This window comes from Papaver somniferum, chromosome 1, assembly GCF_003573695.1.
Source record: "Papaver somniferum cultivar HN1 chromosome 1, ASM357369v1, whole genome shotgun sequence".
Lineage (NCBI taxonomy): Eukaryota > Viridiplantae > Streptophyta > Magnoliopsida > Ranunculales > Papaveraceae > Papaver > Papaver somniferum.
The window spans coordinates 28,693,485-28,712,567 of record NC_039358.1 but is presented as its reverse complement, the minus strand read 5'-3'; the positions used below and the strand labels follow the sequence as shown (position 1 = coordinate 28,712,567).

Genomic DNA, 19,083 nt, shown 5'->3' with positions numbered 1-19,083 from the left:
GAGGTGAGGGAGGTGAAGTCGATGGAGAATAAGGAGGGGAGTGTTTGGTTGATGGGTATAGGTATTAGGTGCTTGGGTGTTGAGAGGTTGCATCAAGTCTCGATGGTTCGCGAAGATGAGCCGTGGGATGCGGAAATGATAGATTGATCTAACGGCGAGATAGAAGGGAGCTTGTAGCGACCGTTGGATGTATAATACATCAAAATGAACGGCGGAGATTGGAGTTAGGTGCTGTAGTGTGAAGCAGGAACTTCAGACTTTGATGTACTGGCGATGTTGCGACCATTGGATTCAGATGTGTCCAATCTGACGGCTAGAAAGGGAAACGGGTATGGATATAGGAAATGGATCTGGGTGAGGGTTTTGGGCCTTGGATATGCCAAGCCCATATCTTCTTTAAGAACAATTCTTCCTCTTCAAGCCCAGTTCTAACCTTTTGGTCTTGTGCACAACATTCTTCGCGGCTTCCTTGCGTAATTCCTCCCGGCTTTTCACTACTTTTCTGCTCTTTTCCGCTCCGCAATTCATCTAACTTTATTTATTACCTAAAAATGCAAAATTAATTAATAAAAATATTTATTCTTGAAAACAAAGAAAATACAGAATATGGGATAAAATGTAGAATTAATGCACAAAAGATGAGTTAAATGCCAAGAAAAATATATAGAAATATGCACTTTTAGGACTCATCACAAACCTATAAAATCTAGCAAACAAAAAGCATGATGGCTCCGCTTAGATTGTTTCTAGACCAGCTTCTATCTTTCAAAAGGGAATTCGTTGCAATTTGAGCAAACCCCTCTGGAATCAATCCGAGCTAATGTAAGTTGAATCGAGGCGAGGGAAGCTTAGTAGAGCTTTGATACCCAAGGCCTCACCGCATTAGAAGGCGGCGCAGTCACGCATTCAACTCACAGAAACCATCATGAACTTTGAAGTGTGCTTAAAGAGCAACCAATATTTTTCGAACGAGTTTTCTATTAAGCTCGTTACCCTATCGGTCTCGTTCTATTCCAAATTTTAAAGCTTGGGTTCGCGTTAGGTTTCGTTCTCCTAAGGCGGGCAAAAAGGGAGCGGTGATGAAATCCGAACCCTTATCTTGTATTGGCCAGGCCTTGCCCTTTACTAGGAATTTAAAAACAGTCCAAATTCGTCCTCAATCAATGAATCACCTTAAGGAATACAGTAAAACCGCTGACAGGAGATTCGCGAGTGTTTCGATGGACTTACCTCCCGTACCAGACGGGGGATGAACCGTTGAAGTCGACTCGGGCCACAACTCCTATGTCATGTACGAACCCGAGGGGCCGAGACGATATAGTAATCGTCGTCCTTCCCTGCACACAGTTTATATAAAATTTTTTTTTAATAATAATACCCTTCCGTAGGGTTAAAAAAAAAGAATAAATTCCAATTGTCCAGAATAAAGTCCAAATAAAAAGTCCAAAAATTACAAAAATTATGAAAAATAAAGCCTATTTACAAATCCTAAAAAAAAATATATGTCTTTTTTTTCTTCTCTTTTAGCTTTTAGCTTTAAGCTTTTTGTTCCCAAGTCCTTAGTATTCCACTTCGAACCTGTAAATCAAAGACACAAAAAGAAACGTAAAAAGGAACAAATAATAGTAAAAGAAAATAATAAAAACCTAAAAATTCTACCTAAGCACAAATCCGCGTCGGCGGCGCCAAAATGATTAATGATTTTTTTGAGGGTTGTTGTAGTAATGAGGTTCAAACTCTCAGACTTGTGAAGATTAAATTTAAATATTTGATAAAATTATATACAAAAATATTAACAAAGTGGGCGAGAGGTAACCAAGACACTAGATTCCACTATTATGCAAAATTGAATGATAAATATTTCAAAACTCTATTCAATTCTTAAGTCCTCTTTTATCTTTAATTCACTATCAATCATACAGATTCTCAAGCATTATTTGTAAACCTTAAGAATAGATTATCAAGAGATTAAACCAAGCATAACCTATCAAACTGAATAACAAATAATTAAGACAATCATTCAAATAATTTAAAACTCTGCAAAAGCAGCGATTAGGTGAATTATATAATTAAATGAAATAGTTACCCATTTATGTTGCGTGAATAGCTTCCTCCATTGCCTTGGTTACGAGGGATTTAGCTCATCATAGTAAAAATGCTCTCAAAATAATTTATTATGGCTCAAAAATGGTTTGCAAATGATGAGAATATGAGAAATACAATAAAACCAGAGACCTACGACCCTCAGTGACAAAATAAGACTGCTATGGCTATGTCGCAAACGCTGTGGAAAATAAGACTGCCTGATGTACGACCCACATGTGTGAGTCGTTAGCACTGTAGAAAAACGACTGCGGTTGCAGGTCCGTTCTTCGTGTTCTTCATGTTCATCAGCAGCAGCAGCAGCAAAAACCGAGTTTGGGAAAACTCGAATTTCTTCTTCTCTGGCTCTCCTCGGCCCCCCAGACTCTCGACACCCTCTCTAGTAGACCCAAAGAGCCTATTTATACCCAACAACATCTCCAAATCTCGCCAATAACTCCAATATAATTCTTCATTATGCGGGCAGTGAATAACAATATTTTCTGAATATTTTCTTACCAAACTTGGAATTTCTTGCGTAAACTTCCTCCCTCCACGCTCCAAATCGATTCTTCACGACCCAAAGTGATGCTCGAGCCAATCCACATCATCAGAATACGTCCATAACTCTCCATGACGCGTGATCATCCTCCAGTGCATTCTTGCCCTGTTTTGAACTCGAGAATCAAAACACGTATTCCAGCAAAATTTGATCGAAACCACCACCCAAACTTTGTTCCTTATGCCAAATCACATCTTTCTGCCAATTTTCAGCGATTGAATCGCACTCTAACCCATTCATTTTGACAATCAAAATTCTGCCAGTTGAAAACTTCATTTCCCGCCAAAAACACAAATTCAAATTGTTGAAGAAGGTGCCCCTTATCCAGAGTGCCGGGGTGCGAATATCAATTGGGGTGGAAATAATAATTTTTCTGGGTTCCTCCGGGACATTTCTGGGACGCTTCTGGTGCATTTTTAGGGTGCCTACGGTACATTTCTCCGGGGTGTAAAACACTTCTTTTTGATCCCATTTCGTCGCAAGGGCTTATTTCTCTAAAATTTCCTACAAGAACACAAAATAACACAATAAGTACTTAATCGAGTCTAACAATACAGAAAATTGAGAACAAAATAGACACATAAATACGTCTATCACTAGTGTCTGTAGCGGCTTAATACAGTGTGTATTCAATCTGGACTAGGTCCCGGGGTTTTTCTGCATTTGCGTTTTCCTCGTTAACAAATTTTCTGGTATCTGTGTTATTTCTTTTCCGCATTATATTTTATATAATTGAAATAATACAGGTTATGCGTTCATGATCATCAATTGGAAATCCAACCTTTGGTTGTTGATTGATATTGATTGATCCTGGACATTGGTCTTTGGTACCGTCCAAGTATTCCTTGTATTTGATAAAGACTCGCTATTGTTTTTAGCTTGAGTAAAATCAAATCAAGAGAGAGATATTAACTCCTTGAGATACTTTTATCTAGATTGAGTCTGACTGTCTAGTTGATTCTCTAGCAAAGTATTTCGGAGTTAGTCCATACAGATTGCTAATCGAAATATTGGGTGGTGTTGTTAGACCCCCGCTTTTTCATACATATGCAGGCAGATCTCTGGAATGTTAACGTTGGTGTACGTATTCTTTTATCAATTTATGATAGGGAAACCCCTTTTACCGGAAATAACCACTAGTACAAAAAGGGCTTTTAGTCATGGTATTTAACCCTGTCCAAATATCTATGGTCATGGTAATCCATTTTTGAAAACCGTGACTAAAGACTGCGAGGCCAAAAGTCCGCCATATTTTGTCACGGCCATTTCCGTGGCTACTTCATCAAACCCACCATGACCACAACTTTAACAGTCACGGTCTTTTTTTGTACACCGTGACAAGCTCACTCTTTAGTCACTGGATGCTGAAATACACCGTGACCAAAGTTGATCAGTGGACAGGAATTCTTTAATAGACCGTGACCAATTGGTAATATGCCCAAATTATCTAGGATTCTTGGATGGCTTGCAAAAAAAGAAAATGGCAGACCACTGAAATAATCTTTAAATTAAAATTCTTAAAATTGCATAGAATTTGATAATATTTTACATTTAGCAAGAGTTGATATCAAGGACATATCAATAAATCAGCAAGTATCAAAACTATAAGCATTCGCATTGAAGAGTACGAAGCCTCCAACAAAGTTTTGGAAGAACAACTGCACTTCCTTTGCATGCCTAATCCAGGTCTTGTGTACTGAAGATACCTGTGAACGCTCACACTGCAAAAGCTCCTCCAAACTCTGCCGCTAGTATGTGGCTTGGCTGCATAAGATAAAAGCAAAACAAAGTATAGTTGTCAAAGTTAAACATAAACCAGTGACACCGTAAACCAAAAACATAAAACAGGCAAGGAACTAAGAGAAAAATTTCCTGAATTTATATTGCAAATCAAACAATTTATACAGAATATGCAAGTTTTTGCTCCTTATGGGGAAGGGCCCAATAAGGACAGCACACCCCCCATATTCGAGCGCACCTCTGTATCGACTGAGAATATGTTCTAGTCGGTGGAACCGGTGAACCATGCGAGCTGGTTAGATGCGTGGGGAAAAGAGCTCGTAGTACCCCCTTTGATCCAGCCTCGGAATCACCTACTCAAGGGACAGGCCTGACGGCAGGCGGTGGACTCTTGCCTAAGAACGGCAGATGCCGTACACTTGAGTGACAAAGGAAAGAGCGAGACCTCACAAGATTCTGAAGCTTTATGTTCCTCCATTTTTTCAAGTGTCATGACTTCCCGTTTATAAAATGAAGTCAGGTGATTAACCCTGTGAGATGGCGGAAAGACATTTGAAGATCAATATTGTAGAAAAAGAAATATCTTGCAAGAAAATAGAGACCAGATTTCCTGTCAACTATCAAGTGTAAAGGTCTATAATACAACAAAAAATAAAACAAAACTATGGAGAAGAATCTCTTCTTATTGACGAAAACAAGAAGAAAACTCTTCATTTTTCATTTTTCTCATGTTTCTCGTTATTTGGCAGTGGAAAAAACCAAAATCAGTTTTGTGGTTCTGGTTCCCTGTAACTTCCAAGGTTCTAGTAAGGCTTTACCTAGTTCATGCTCCACTTCCAATTCGCCAGTTACAAGCGCTTGCTACATCTTTGTTTACAAGATTATTGTCAATTAGGAGCTTGACCATTTCCTGAAGGCTGAAACTCCTGAAATCCAAAATGAAGTAATAAAGGATGAGATAGAGACAGACATACAAAAGGTACCCTGAGAGAGAGAGAGAGAAAGAGTATAGTTTGTTTTGACTGAAGATGATAGAAGCAGGGCATGAAGATATAATGTTACCGGGCAACTGCTTTATCAGTTTAAAAAGCAGGCTAATATCTTCCTTTCTAGCAGGGTAACAACTCATTCATTTGGCTCGAAGTGAGAATCTGTCAAGTGATATACTGCGTCGCATAATACTAGTTTAACATCAGCAAGGCTCAACAATATAATACTAGTTTAACATCAGAAAACTCGACAGACTTATATTACCAAGGCTTCATGTTAGCTTGACATAGTGAGATAACCAGCTAGTCGAGCTGTAAAAAAATAAGTTTAATGCATAACCATTTACATGCCAAAGAAACAGAAAAGGGTAATGATTAAATCCCACATTAGGAAGACTAAATGGAGAAAAAAATAAGCCTACAAATAAACCTGTCAGAATGAACTCAGTTTTAAAGTTATCTTCATCGACAAATCCATAGTTCACTAAAATCCTTACATTTGATTGTGGCCCGCATCCACAGAATTAAAAAACCAACTTCACATATCAGATATAACACCGTAGAATAATCACTTAAAGCAAAATTGTTTCCTAAAAGGCAGAACTGAGTGATCTTGTGAAAAGAGAAACGTTCAGTTTCACTAAAAAGTTACAAAATTGTTTCCTAAAAGCAAACTCAACATGTAGGAAAGGGATCAGTCTATAAAACTTGCATCAATTGCAATTGATTTCCTAAAAGCAAACAAATTGTTGTATGATAAGTGGATGAAAGACATGCAGAAGAAAGGTAATCACACCACTTAAAAATCGGATATTGAATACCTCATCTGAAGAGACAAAAGGTTACCTGCAATTGAACCACATACAACTGAACAATAACAAAGCCAGAGCTCTAAAATTTCATACGGAAAGGCCTTTGGTAGGTTTATATATAATATAAAGGTTCTGCTGGAAAATCAAATCAAAGTCACATTAGGTTAAGGATATGAGTACATTGAATCAAGCACCAAAGAAGGAGAATAATCTCAAGGAGGGGAGTTCGATTTTTTATACAGCCTTATAAGTGCAAGAATCTAATGTCAACTGGATTGTTGACGTCACGATCTTTGGGTTCACTGTCAAAGCAACATAGAAAACCAATCCATCTTTAAAATAGGTTTGAACACAAAATAAGATGCTGAGGAAGAAACTAATTACCTTTCAAATAAATAGAGAAGGCATGGATCATCTGTACACACTAGCAATGCTTATCTTAGGGTACCTAATTTCAAATTCGAACATAATCAAAATTGGAAAAGTTAATGTGCCAATATTTCAAATAAGAAAACCCTAAAATACAAAGAATTCCCTCTTCAACACGAGAAAATAATTACATCTATTAACCAAAAGTGAGTCAAAGAATTAACGACTTTAGACTCTTACCGGAAAAAACTCAAGCCACTTAAACTTGATTGCCATCAGTTTCACCATCATATAGCGAAACGTCGTTGTTTACTGCATACTCTTCTAATTTCAGCCATAAAATTTTCTGAACTATGCAATAGAGATCCAGAGAGAGAAAAAAAAACCATTGATTGATTGAAACTTCCGATTCAAACTCCATAGGAAAATGAAATTAAATCGAAAAGGGAAAATAGATCAAATGGGGGTTGATATTTGAGATTGATAGACAGAAAGATGAGTAGAGAGGATTGAGAGGAATGATTTCCCTAAAACGTAAGAATGTGGGCGGAGTGTAGATCGTGGTGGAGTGTAGAAGGTGGGTTAATAAACCAAGGCGGTTCTAAGTTCTAACTTCTATCTTTTCCTCGAGAAACTGGGTCTTCATTAAATTAGACACGCGTCAGACACGCCCGTATCCAAAGAGATATATGTCATGGTTACGGAAACGTATTCGACCGGGACAAACAAAACTTCAGTCACGTTTATGGGTAGAACCGTGACAAGGTCAGCCGTGACCAAAGGCCATAACCGAATCCAAGTTTGAGAATTGTCTCGCTACTTGTGTCTTAATTTAATTTCCATTATGTTGTGTGTTTTTTCTAACTCGTGATAGATCCTTTTTCTCGTTTTCTGTGTTACATGGTTGCTGCAAAAATCATGAGATCAAAAGAATCGCATTTCCCTTCTGATATTAAGGAATTAAGCTCTGACTGCACAAATTTGCGTCCAAATTTATTACGTCATCATCCAAGTGGTTCTGATAAATGCATAATTCATATGATTTTAGTGTCCATTCCATCCTTGTTTAAGCTATTATTCTTGCACGTATTCGTATTATTACTATTGTTTTCTCTTATTTGCCTCTAATAGGTGAATCATCCAAAAAGGAGCTATAAAGTGCTGAAAAGAGATAAGAAGAGAAGTATTCCAAGTATCCAAGTGCCCAAGTCCAAGAGAAGTGGAAGAAGTGCGAAGAAAAGGAGCAAAACACTCACAATCAAGAGAAGGGCCAAAGACCGATCTTAACTCATTAAAATTAATGATTTCTCATCATCATCTTGAAGAGAATTGAAAGATAAAAAGAATTCAAAAAGAATGAGGTCATACCGGGTACGCATACTTAATTCCGAAAATTTCTGCTGGAATTTGAAGTACGCATACCAGGTACGCATACTTATCAAGTAGGAAAACATGTATTCATACCTTGGAAGGCCTAAGGTCACGTTTGGGGTCGTTATTTCATATTTTCGGGTTGGGTTCTTGAACCGAACTAAATACTTGATGGCCAAGCAATGTAAACCTATAAAAAGGTATTTGGTCATGTAAAATCGAATATCATCTCATATCACAAGTTCTACATCAAAAACCTAGGGTTTACCCCTTTAGGAGGAAACCACCATTATTCATCTTCTTTGTAATATGAGTAGCTAAATCCTTTGTTGATTAAGGATGAATTCAATATTCTAAGCGTGAAGCTTTATTAATAATATAAGTCTATTTGAGGTTTTAATCATCATCATTTTTTTCATTATATCTACGATTTATGATTGATTCTTAGATTGATTTGGATGCGCAACCAGATTAGTCTATTTATCATTCTATTGCTAGTAGTGAGTTGAGCGATCCGTAATTGTCGTGCATCTCCTACACAAGTAGAAAACATGAGACCTTGCAGAGGGATTCTGTAAACAAATCGTGTGTGGAAACAACATCAGTAAGTGAACCGAGCGTACTGAGTTTAACTGCTGGAATCAAACCTAAATTCACAAACCCTAAAGCGTTCGATTGAGTTACACCTTGTAAGCGTACCACAAGGCGGCTCAGTTGAATAGAATCCGGTGACTAAGCGTACCTGTTATCCGGTGATACAAGAAGTTTTGGGGATAGCTAAGCGTAGCTGCTATTCTACGATTGGTGATGAATGGTTCTTACGAACAATAGATAAGTATTCTAATCCTGTTAAAGCTTGGTAACGGCGAAGAATTCCTTAATCATTTCTTTTCTTTATTATTGTCTCTTTATTTATCTCACAACCGAAATCCCCTTTGCTATTTACTTTATTTTGCTATTTCAAATAACCTATCAATTACACAGCTCTCTGTGGGAACAATCTCAAACACCGCTATATTACCAGTTAATTAGTGGGAAATATCTTTATTAATTTGTTGAGCCTACGAAAGCCCATACAAATTTTGGCGCCGCTGCCGGGGAGCAGTTTCTAATTGATTTATTTTTTTTTTTTAGATTTTTATTTCTATTTTACTCTTGCGAGTCGTCATGTTTCCTTACGGAAATAACATGTACGGAGCACAAGATTACGAATACAACAGTGGTAATCAATATGGTTTTCAATCTCATCATATGACAACTACCAACCATCCTATGGGTATAATTAAAACCAATCTTTTGGCTATGATCAATAACCCACGGAACCCTATGGATATTCTCATACATGTCATCAACTTTATGATGGGCATGTAAGTGAACAATCACAAGGATGGGAGGACAGTTTGCTACTAATCCGATTTCTTCGAGTGTTGCAGAACGAATGTGTACCATGATGGAGGAGTTGCAAGGACAAATAGTTCAGTATTACTTACCATAATCAAGATGAGAAGCTGCAAGAAATTCAAAGGAATGTGGACAACTTAAAAATACGAATTGCTCACCTCAGTGAGACAAGGAATGAAGAAGAAGTTTGGCCTCAAAACCAAAATAATTCTGAAGTTCCTATGGAAGTCAACGAATATTTTGAGAATGACCAACCTTTGGAAAGTCCATGTAACAGTGATGAAGTTATTCCAACTCCAGATCGTAATAATGATCATTTGCCTATTCAAAAGGAGGAGCCTTAGTATGACCGAACCATTGTTATGAACGGTGTGACATACTCAAATGCATATCAACGTTATAATGAACATCCATATTACAATGTTTTTAGGCCGGTTGATTTTCAAGAAGTAGACCTGATTATTCCCTCAACGGATACTCATACAGAATACCCCAAAATTTATACCGAAGAAGAGTTCTTGAGAGCGGAATTTGATTCAGACGACGAGAGTGTTGAAGAGATGGAGATTGAGCATGAAACCAAATTGATTGATTTCGTGAAAGACCCAATTGAGCTAGATAATAATAGTTCGATAGAGGACCACGATATACTTGAGGTAAATAATTCATCATTGTTAATTAAGAAATATGAGGACCATGTACAAGGTTTGTCTAATCCTTTGCATAATTTGACTCAGAAGAAAAATAAGTTGCAGCTATATTGAGATCAGGACTTGGGGGCAAGGCCCTATTTAAGGAGGGTGGAATGATAAGACCGGAGCCTATTTGTGCATATAAGGAGGACTTTGAGGGAAAAGTCTCATTTAAGGAGGGTGGAATGATAAGACCACGTCTTATCGGCTATGTCGACGATGATGACCCGATACGTCAGTTAAGCATATTTGTTCTTCTTGGTCCACTGTACGGGCCAAGTCTAGCAAAATTATGGAGGCCGCCTTGGCTAGTGACCGCGGAACGCGAGAATATGAATTTTATGGAGAATTATTAGTTTTATTAGGAGTTTATTATTAATTAAAATAAGTATTTTATTATTATTATGATTTCTCATAGGATTTGTTTTAGGGTTTGTTTTCTTATTTTACAAGTATTGTAGCCTATAAATAGGCCTTTTTTCCATTCTATAATGATAACAGGAAAAATATTAAGCAAATTGCTACCCTTAGGTTTATTGATTTCTTTGAATCATGACCTTTTGATCTTGAGTTGTTGGCCGTTGAATAAGAAACAAATTGTTTCTTATCAATTGGTATCAGAGCAAGTTCGCCCCTATCCCAACTTCCGCGACATCCTCATCATCATCAACCATCGTAGCTTCATTCATCCGTCTACCATTCACACACCCGCGACCACTACCACCCTTTTCAACGTATTCATCAAAAAAAAGAAAAAAAAAAGATTCGTGAGATTTTTGAAGTATCGAATTCGTCGGTAATACTACGTAGCAATACATGTTCAAGACGATATCGTGGACAACAACACTGAAGCTTTGTCAGTAATTATGACTGATGAGGTTAGTTTAATTAATAAGCATTAAGGGTTTTGTCACCATTCACATGTATGCGCTAGTGGTATTTATATAATCACTTCATCCATCAATACTATGCAATATTATTGTCAAGTGCTTAATTGTCTACATCCACTAATTCGAGTCCTTTCATCTTCGTACTGTTTGTTACCTAAACCTAGAAACAGATACTTTAAAGCTCTTGCTCGTTAATTATTCTGTTTGTCCAATTTTTTTCTTTTCTAAACACTTGCTCAGCCCATTATCCATAAAACCCATCTTTAGCCCATTACATTAAAAGCCCAACTTTCAAGCAAACAGAAAAAGCTAATATCTGTCGGTATGGCTTGGAACAGTAAATACCGAAATAAAAATCCATCTCCCGTTCTTCCAATTTTTGGTGGCACTAATCCAATTGAATGGTTATTTGAATTTAAATCATATTTTGAGTCTAACAGTATTGCACCACATGGGAAAACGGCAATAGCCGTTGCACATCTCGAAGGAAATGCACTAAGATGGTACAAATGGGAAACTCTTTATATGAGATCTTGGTACAATTTTTTGTGTGAGATACTATCTAAATTTGGAGAGATGACTTACGAGGAATATCAAGCGACTAAAGTAGCTAAATATGAGCAAAATGAAGCAGTTCATGATTGCAACTCTATGTCATCACACATGTTTGTCGAGGTTATTGAAGATGTTTGTTCCACTGATATTACCGAAGTAACATGTGTCGAGTAAAAGAAAGAAGAAAAACAAGTTGCAGCTATATTGAGATCGGGCGTTGGGGCAAGGCCCTATTTAAGGAGGGTGGAATGATAAGACCATCTGCAGAGCCTATTTGTGCATATAAGGTGGACTTTGAGGGCAAAGTCCCATTTAAGGAGGGTGGAATGATAAGACCACGTCTTATCGGCTATGTCGACGATGATGACCCGATACGTCGGTTAAGCATATTTGTTCTTCTTGGTACATTACACGGGTCAAGTCTAGCAAAATTATGGAAGCATCCTTGGCTAGAGACCGCGGAACGCGAGAATATGAATTTTTATGGAGAATTATTAGTTTTATTAGGAATTTATTATTAATTAAAATAAGTATTTTATTATTATTAAGATTTCTCATAAGATTTGTTTTAGGGATTGTTTTCGTATTTTACAAGTATTGTAGCCTATAAATAGGTCTTTTTTCATTCTATAATGATAACAAGAAAAATATTAAGCAAATTGATACCCTACGGTTTATTGATTTCTTTGAATCATGACTTTTTGAGCTTGAGATGCTGGTCGTTGAATAAGAAACAAATCATTTCTTATCAATTGGTATCAGAGCAAGTTCGCTCCTATCCCAACTTCCGCGACATCCTCATCACATCAACCATCGTGGCTTCATTCATCCGTCTACCATTATCATACACCCGCGACCACTACCACCCTTTTCACCGTATTCATCAAAAAAAAAAGAAAAAAAAAAGATTCGTGAGATTTTGAAGTATCAAATTCGGTGGTAATACTACGTAGCAACACCTGTTCAAGACGATATTGTGGACAACAACACTGAAGCTTTGTCAGTAATTATGATTGATGAGGTTAGTTTAATTGGTAAGCATTAAGGGTTTTGTCACCATTCACATGCATGCGCTAGTGGTATTTGTCTAATCACTTCATCCATCAATAATGTGCAATATTATTGTCAAGTGCTTAATTGTCTACATCCACTAATTCGAGTCCTTTCATCTTCGTATTTTTTGTTACCCAAACCCTAGAAACAGATACTTTAAATCTCTTGCTCGTTAATTATCCTATTTGTCCAATTTTTTCTTTTCTAAACACTTTCTTAGCCCATTATCCATAAAACCCATCTTTATCCCATTACCTCAAAAGCCCAACTTTCAAGCAAACAGAAAAAGCTAATATCTGTCGGTATGGCTTGGAATAGTAAATACCGAAATAAAAAATCCATCTCCCGTTCTTCCAATTTTTGGTGGAACTAATCCAATTGAATGGTTATTTGAAGTTAAATCATATTTTGAGTCTAACAGTATTGTACCACATGGGAAAATGGCAATAGCCGTTGCACATCTCGAAGAAAATGCGCTAAGATGGTACAAATGGGAAACTCTTTGTATGGGATCTTGGTACAATTTTTTGTGTGGGATACTGTCTAAATTTGGAGATATGACTTACGAGGGATATCAAGCGACTAAAGTAGCTAAATATGAGCAAAATGAAGCAGTTCATGATTGCAACTCTATGTCATCACACATGTTTGTCGAGGTTATTGAAGATGTTTGTTCCACTGATATTACCGAAGTAACATGTGCCGAGTCAAAGAAAGAAGAAAAACAGGTTGCAGCTATATTGAGATCGGGCCTTGGGGGCAAGGCCCTATTTAAGGAGGGTGGAATGATAAGACCATCTGCGGTGCCTATTTGTGCATATAAGGTGGACTTTGAGGGCAAAGTCCTATTTAAGGAGGGTAGAATGATAAGACCGCGTCTTATCGGCTATGTCGACGATGATGACCCGATACGTCGGTTAAGCATATTTGTTCTTCTTGGTCCATTATACGGGTTAAGTCTAGCAAAATTATGGAAGCCGCCTTGGCTAGTTACCGCGGAACGCGAGAATATAAATTTTAAGGAGAATTATTAGTTTTATTAGGAGTTTATTATTAATTAAAATAAGTATTTTATTATTATTAGGATTTCTCATAGGTTTTTTTTCTTATTTTACAAGTATTGTAGCCTATAAATAGGCCTTTTTCCATTCTATAATGATAACAATAAAAATATTAAGCAAATTGCTACCCTTCGGTTTATTGATTTCTTTGAATCATGACCTTTTGAGTTTGATCTGCTGGCCGTTGAATAAGAAACAAATCGTTTCTTATCAGTATACCTCTTGTAAACCCTCACGAGACTATAACTCGTCCACTAGGGATACCTAGGGGTTTAAAGGCTTGTTATACATGCTAAATGTAACTGTTTTCTCAACGAGATGGAGTCGTTGTATTTAGGATTAGTTTTATTTAGTTTGCTCGAGGACTAGCAAAATCTAAGTGTGGGGTAATTTCATAAGTGCATAATTCATATGATTTTAGTGTCCATTCCATAATTGTTTAAGCTATTATTCTTGCATGTATTCGTATTATTACTATTGTTTTCTCTTATTTGCCTCTAATAGGTGAATCATCCAAAATGGAGCTAAAAAGTGATGAAAAGAGATAAGAAGATAAGTATTCCCAGTATCCAAGTGCCTAAGTCCAAGAGAAGTGGAAGAAGTGCGACGAAAATGAGCAAAACACTCAAAATCAAGAGAAGGGCCAAAGACCGATCTTAACTCATTAAAATTAAAGTTTTCTCATCATCATCTTGAAGATAATTGAAAGATACAAAGAATGAAAAAAGAATGAGGTCATTCCGAGTTCAGATGGAGAAGTTGTGGCCAAAACGAGTTCTTATTGAATACCGAAAACAGTAAAGTACGAATACCGGGTATGCATACTTAATTCCGAAAATTTCTGTTGGAATTTGAGGTACGCATACCAGGTACGCATACTTAGCAAGTAGGAAAACTTGTATTCATACCTTGGAAGGCCTAAGGTCACCTTCGGGGTCGTTATTTCATATTTTCGGGTCGGGTTCTTGAACCGAAGTAAATACTTGATGGCCAAGCAATGTAAACCTATAAAAAGGTATTAGGTCATGTAAAATCGAATATCATCTCATATCACAAGTTTTACATCAAAAACCAAGGGTTTACCCCTTTAGGGGGAAACCACCATTATTCATTTTCTTTGTAATATGAGTAGCTAAATCCTTTGTTGATTAAGGATGAATTCAATGTTCTAAGCGTGAAGCTTTATTAATAATATAAGTCTATTTGAGGTTTTAATCATCATCGTTTGTTTTCATTATATCTAGGGTTTATGATTGATTCTTAGATTGATTCGGGTGTTTAACCAGATTAGTTTATTTATCATTCTATTGCTAGTAGTGAGTTGAGCAATCCGTAATTGTCGTGCATCTCCAACACAAGTAGAAAACATGAGACCTTGTAGAGGGATTCTGTAAATCAATCGTGTGTGGAAACAACACCAGTAAATGAACCGAGCGTACTGAGTTTAACTGCTGGAATCAAACCTAAATTCACAAACCCTAAAACGCGTTCGATTGAGTTACACCTTGTAAGCGTACCTCAAGGAGGCTCAGTTGAATAGAATTCGGTGACTAAGCGTACTTGTTATCTGGTGATACAAGGATTTTTGGGGATAACTAAGCGTACCTGTTATTCTACGGTTGGTGATGAATGGTTCTTACGAACAATAGATAAGTATTCTAATCCTGTTAAAGCTTGGTAACGGCGAAGAATTCCTTAATCATTTCTTTTCTTTATTATTGTCTCTTTATATATCTCACAACCAAAACCCCCTTTGCTATTTACTTTATTTTGCTATTTAAAATAACCTATCAATTACACAGCTCTTTGTGGGAACGATCTCAAACTATCGCTATATTACCAGCTAATTAGTGGGAAATATCTTTATTAATTTGTTGAGCCTACGACAGCCCATACAGGTTCTTGTTGTCATATCTATACTTTCCATGTTTGCTCGTTATCCGTATCTACTCCTTGATTTTTTTCATTTACATGCATCCAGTGGAATGACTAACATTCAAAGAGTTCTTTGGCCACCTACGTTTTGTCAACCAGATTCCACTTCTCCATGTTTCTCTGCTTACCTTACAACTTTTATATTTAGAATAAATTTTCATGGACTGCTTTCTTTTACTCTCATTTTCTGCTTTTTTGATACTACAACACATTGTTGAATATGTTTTCTATTGTAGGGATTACGACTTTTAGCATGAAATATGGTCACTGGTTGAAGAACAAAACAAAAAAATACGTGAACTAAGATCTGCACAAAATAGATTCTACCTAGGTATTGTGTTCTAAAAAAAGTATAGTCTTCTAGATTTCTTCTAGTACATGCATGTACAATCCAGATGCATTATTTATTTCATTTCTCAATTTTTGCGTTTGCCATATTTGATAATTATGGTTTTGTTTATGGGTGAAAATCGTTTCTGCCGATTTTGGTAATTCCGGTAGGTGAGGGAGAAACATATCTAAACCCTAAACAAATGTATTGCACGGGAGTACTTTAGATTCGAGAGATAAATCTGTACAACTCCGGCCTAAACCAAGAAATGGCAGTTCCGGATTTGCTTCGGTCACAAAGAGAAGGAGAAGGGCTGGTTTAGGGAGGGAAGCGAAGAGAGTGTTGAGACCAGAACAGTTCTGGAAGAGTATTACTTGACTTGTATCATAAGGTGAAAGCTTTTGGGGAAGCTAGCAAAGTTGCCTTTCTGAGTATTGTATTTCTCCTGACCAAAAACTTGTTGTCTTGGTGGAAATAGGTAAGACCTATTTATACAAGTCTAAGTGAAACGTACTCTGGCCTCCTAAAAAAGGAAACAGATGAGTTAAATGGGAAGAGGTGGTAACGCCCGGTATTGATGGAATTTGATGGAATTGATGTTCCATAATGAAAGAGCGTTTCACCATTACTTCCTGCATTTACTAACCGTTTTATTCTTAATACACTGTCTTGAAACGGGCATTTGTGTATGCCGCAAGCTGTAAACCTCCAAACCAAAACCCTAAAGAGCATCCCCAGTTTGTGACATATATTGATGTCTCGAGTGTTTTCTTGGAAAATGTGTAGCATGTCGCTGGTGTTTGATAAGTTGATCTTAAGAGATGCGCCGGCTCAGTGGCGACCTTGGACGGTCGAGATTTTGCATCTTGAGAGGAATCGTGGCCTTTGATGTAGGCGCGGCATGCCAAAGTGCAAGGGGTCGCATGGCATGTGCCAATGGCTTGTGTTAAATTCCTTGGCTGTAGGTTGCACATCAGGTGCAGGTGGCAATGCCAAAATGCAAGTGTTGCATGGCATGTGCCAATGGCGCGAGTAGCGGCTTTGGCCCTAGGTTTGCACGTCTTGGCATGCTAGGTTGCAAGGGTCGGTTGGCATGTGCCAATGGCGCGTGTGGCGGCTTGGCATGCTAGGTTGCAAGCGTCGCTCGGCATGTGCCAATGGCGCGTGTGGCGGCTTGGCCCTAGGTTTGCACGGCTAGGCATGCTAGGTCGCAAGCGTCGCTTGACATGTGCCAATGGCGCGTGTGGCGGCTTGACCCTAGGCTTGCACGTCTTGGCATGCTAGGTCGCAAGCGTCTCTTGGCATGTGTCAATGGCGCGTGTGGCAGCTTGGCCCTAGGTTTGCACAGCTTGGCATGCTAGATCGCAAGGGTCGCTTGGCATGTGCCAATGGCGGGTGTGGCGGCTTGGCACTAGGTTTGCACGGCTTGGCATGCTAGGTTGCAAGCGTCACTCGTCATGCGCCAATGGCGCGTGTGGCGGCTTGGCCCTAGGTTTGCACGTCTGGGAATGCTAGGTAGCAAGCGTCTCTTGGCATGTGCCAATGGCGCGTGTGGTGTCTTGGCCCAAGGTTTGCACGGCTTGGCATGCTAGGTCGCAAGCGTCGCTTGGCATGTGCCAATGGCGCGTGTGGCGGCTTGGCCCTAGGTTTGCACGGCTTGGCATGCTAGGTCGCAAGCGTCGCTTGGCATGTGCCAATGGCGCGTGTGGCGGCTTGGCCATAGGTTTGCACGGCTTGGCATGCTAGGTCGCAAGCGTCGCTTGGAATGTGCCAATGGCGCGTGTGGCGCAATGATTGTGCAGCTTGAATTTGGCACGGTTGCCGTGAAGCGCAATGATTGTGCGGCTTGGTTTTGGCATGGTTGACATGATGCGCAACGATTGTGCGGCTTTGGTTTTGGCATAGTTGCCATGATGCGCAGCGATTGTGCGGCTTTGGTTTTGGCATAGCTGCCATGATACGCAACGATTGTGCGACTTTGGTTTTGGCATAGTTGCCATGATGCACAACGATTATGCGGCTTTGGTTTTGGCATTGTTTCCATGATGCGCAGCGATTGTGCGGCTTTGGTTTTGGTATAGTTTCCATGATGCGCAACGATTGTGCGGCTTAGGGTTTTATGTGTCGAAACCCTAGTTTAGCATTTGAAAAAAGATACCCTAGTAATTTTTTACATAGGTGCATTAAATGTTCTAATAAATGTGTTTAGCGTCACCGGTGACGTCATACTATGCGTAAGGTTTTACGATTTTACCCCTTGTCTAAAAAATACCATCAACAGGTTTGTATTTTTGTTGCAGGGTTGTCCCATAACGCAGAGGAGTTGAACTATATCGGATATTAACTTACAAGTAGAAGTTTCTTGTATTATGTCTTCTCTTACTTCTGAAACTAAACCAAGTTAGAATTTTGATTTAAATCTAGAGTAAATGTCGTCTGAAATGATAAACATAGTTGTTTCCTTCTAAAGAGTTTCTTTTGTAAAATGTCTTAGACGTTGTTCTCATGTATCATTGAACATCCAATATCAATATAAGTGGTGAAATATATGATTGATTGATTGAATCACATGGTTACGGGGTAATTGCAAGATAATATAGAATATGGGGAATTTTTTGACCATGGCAATAAAGAGTGACCTTCTTCTTTTTTTGTTGCAAAAGTTTAGCAACAGGTAACTTCTATTGCTGAATTTGTACCAGAAAATGGAAGTCAGTCATCTTTGACTTAGTCTAGAATTTTAGCAACAATAGTTAAAAATTCACAACAACAATTCTGTTGCTAAACTTTACCGCAAAATTTTGTGTCTGTATTTGTTGACTTAGTCAAGATTTTGCGACAAATAGTACAAATTTCGCGACTATTACTCAGCCGTTACTAATGTTTTGTGCCGAAAAGGTATAAGTTGTTGTGAAAACTGTTACGACTCAAAATTCGAAACAACAATCTCTCTGTTGCGAAAGTTTGTTATACAACACGTTTCGCAACAGCTGAGTGCAGTTGCGACCCCGATTTTCAATATCGGGAGTCAGCTGCAAATATATGTGTTAGTTGTGACATAACATTTATATACTTAACACTCAATTGTATTGTTAGTAGATATATCTGGTAATACCCATATATTAAAGTTAGTCATCCTACTACTAATAAACACACACTACTAGCCGTAGTACTAATTAGATTATAAGGAAAGGTTTGGTTATGAACTTGTTTATGGGTGAAAACTATTTCTTCCGGTTT

The 19,083-nt window shown here is 38.1% G+C and overlaps 2 long non-coding RNA genes across 2 annotated transcripts; both read right to left on the bottom strand.

Moving 5' to 3' along the window:
- Nucleotides 1–4,125: 4,125 nt before the first annotated feature.
- LOC113326795 lies at nt 4,126–4,907 on the bottom strand. The gene is made up of 2 exons (XR_003348547.1): nt 4,623–4,907; nt 4,126–4,408 (listed from the first exon to the last, which is right to left on the bottom strand). It is a non-coding gene; the product is annotated as an uncharacterized LOC113326795 (long non-coding RNA).
- Nucleotides 4,908–6,186: 1,279 nt separating this feature from the next.
- On the bottom strand, nt 6,187–6,863 carry LOC113326793. The gene is made up of 3 exons (XR_003348533.1): nt 6,795–6,863; nt 6,570–6,633; nt 6,187–6,487 (listed from the first exon to the last, which is right to left on the bottom strand). It is a non-coding gene; the product is annotated as an uncharacterized LOC113326793 (long non-coding RNA).
- Nucleotides 6,864–19,083: the final 12,220 nt, after the last annotated feature.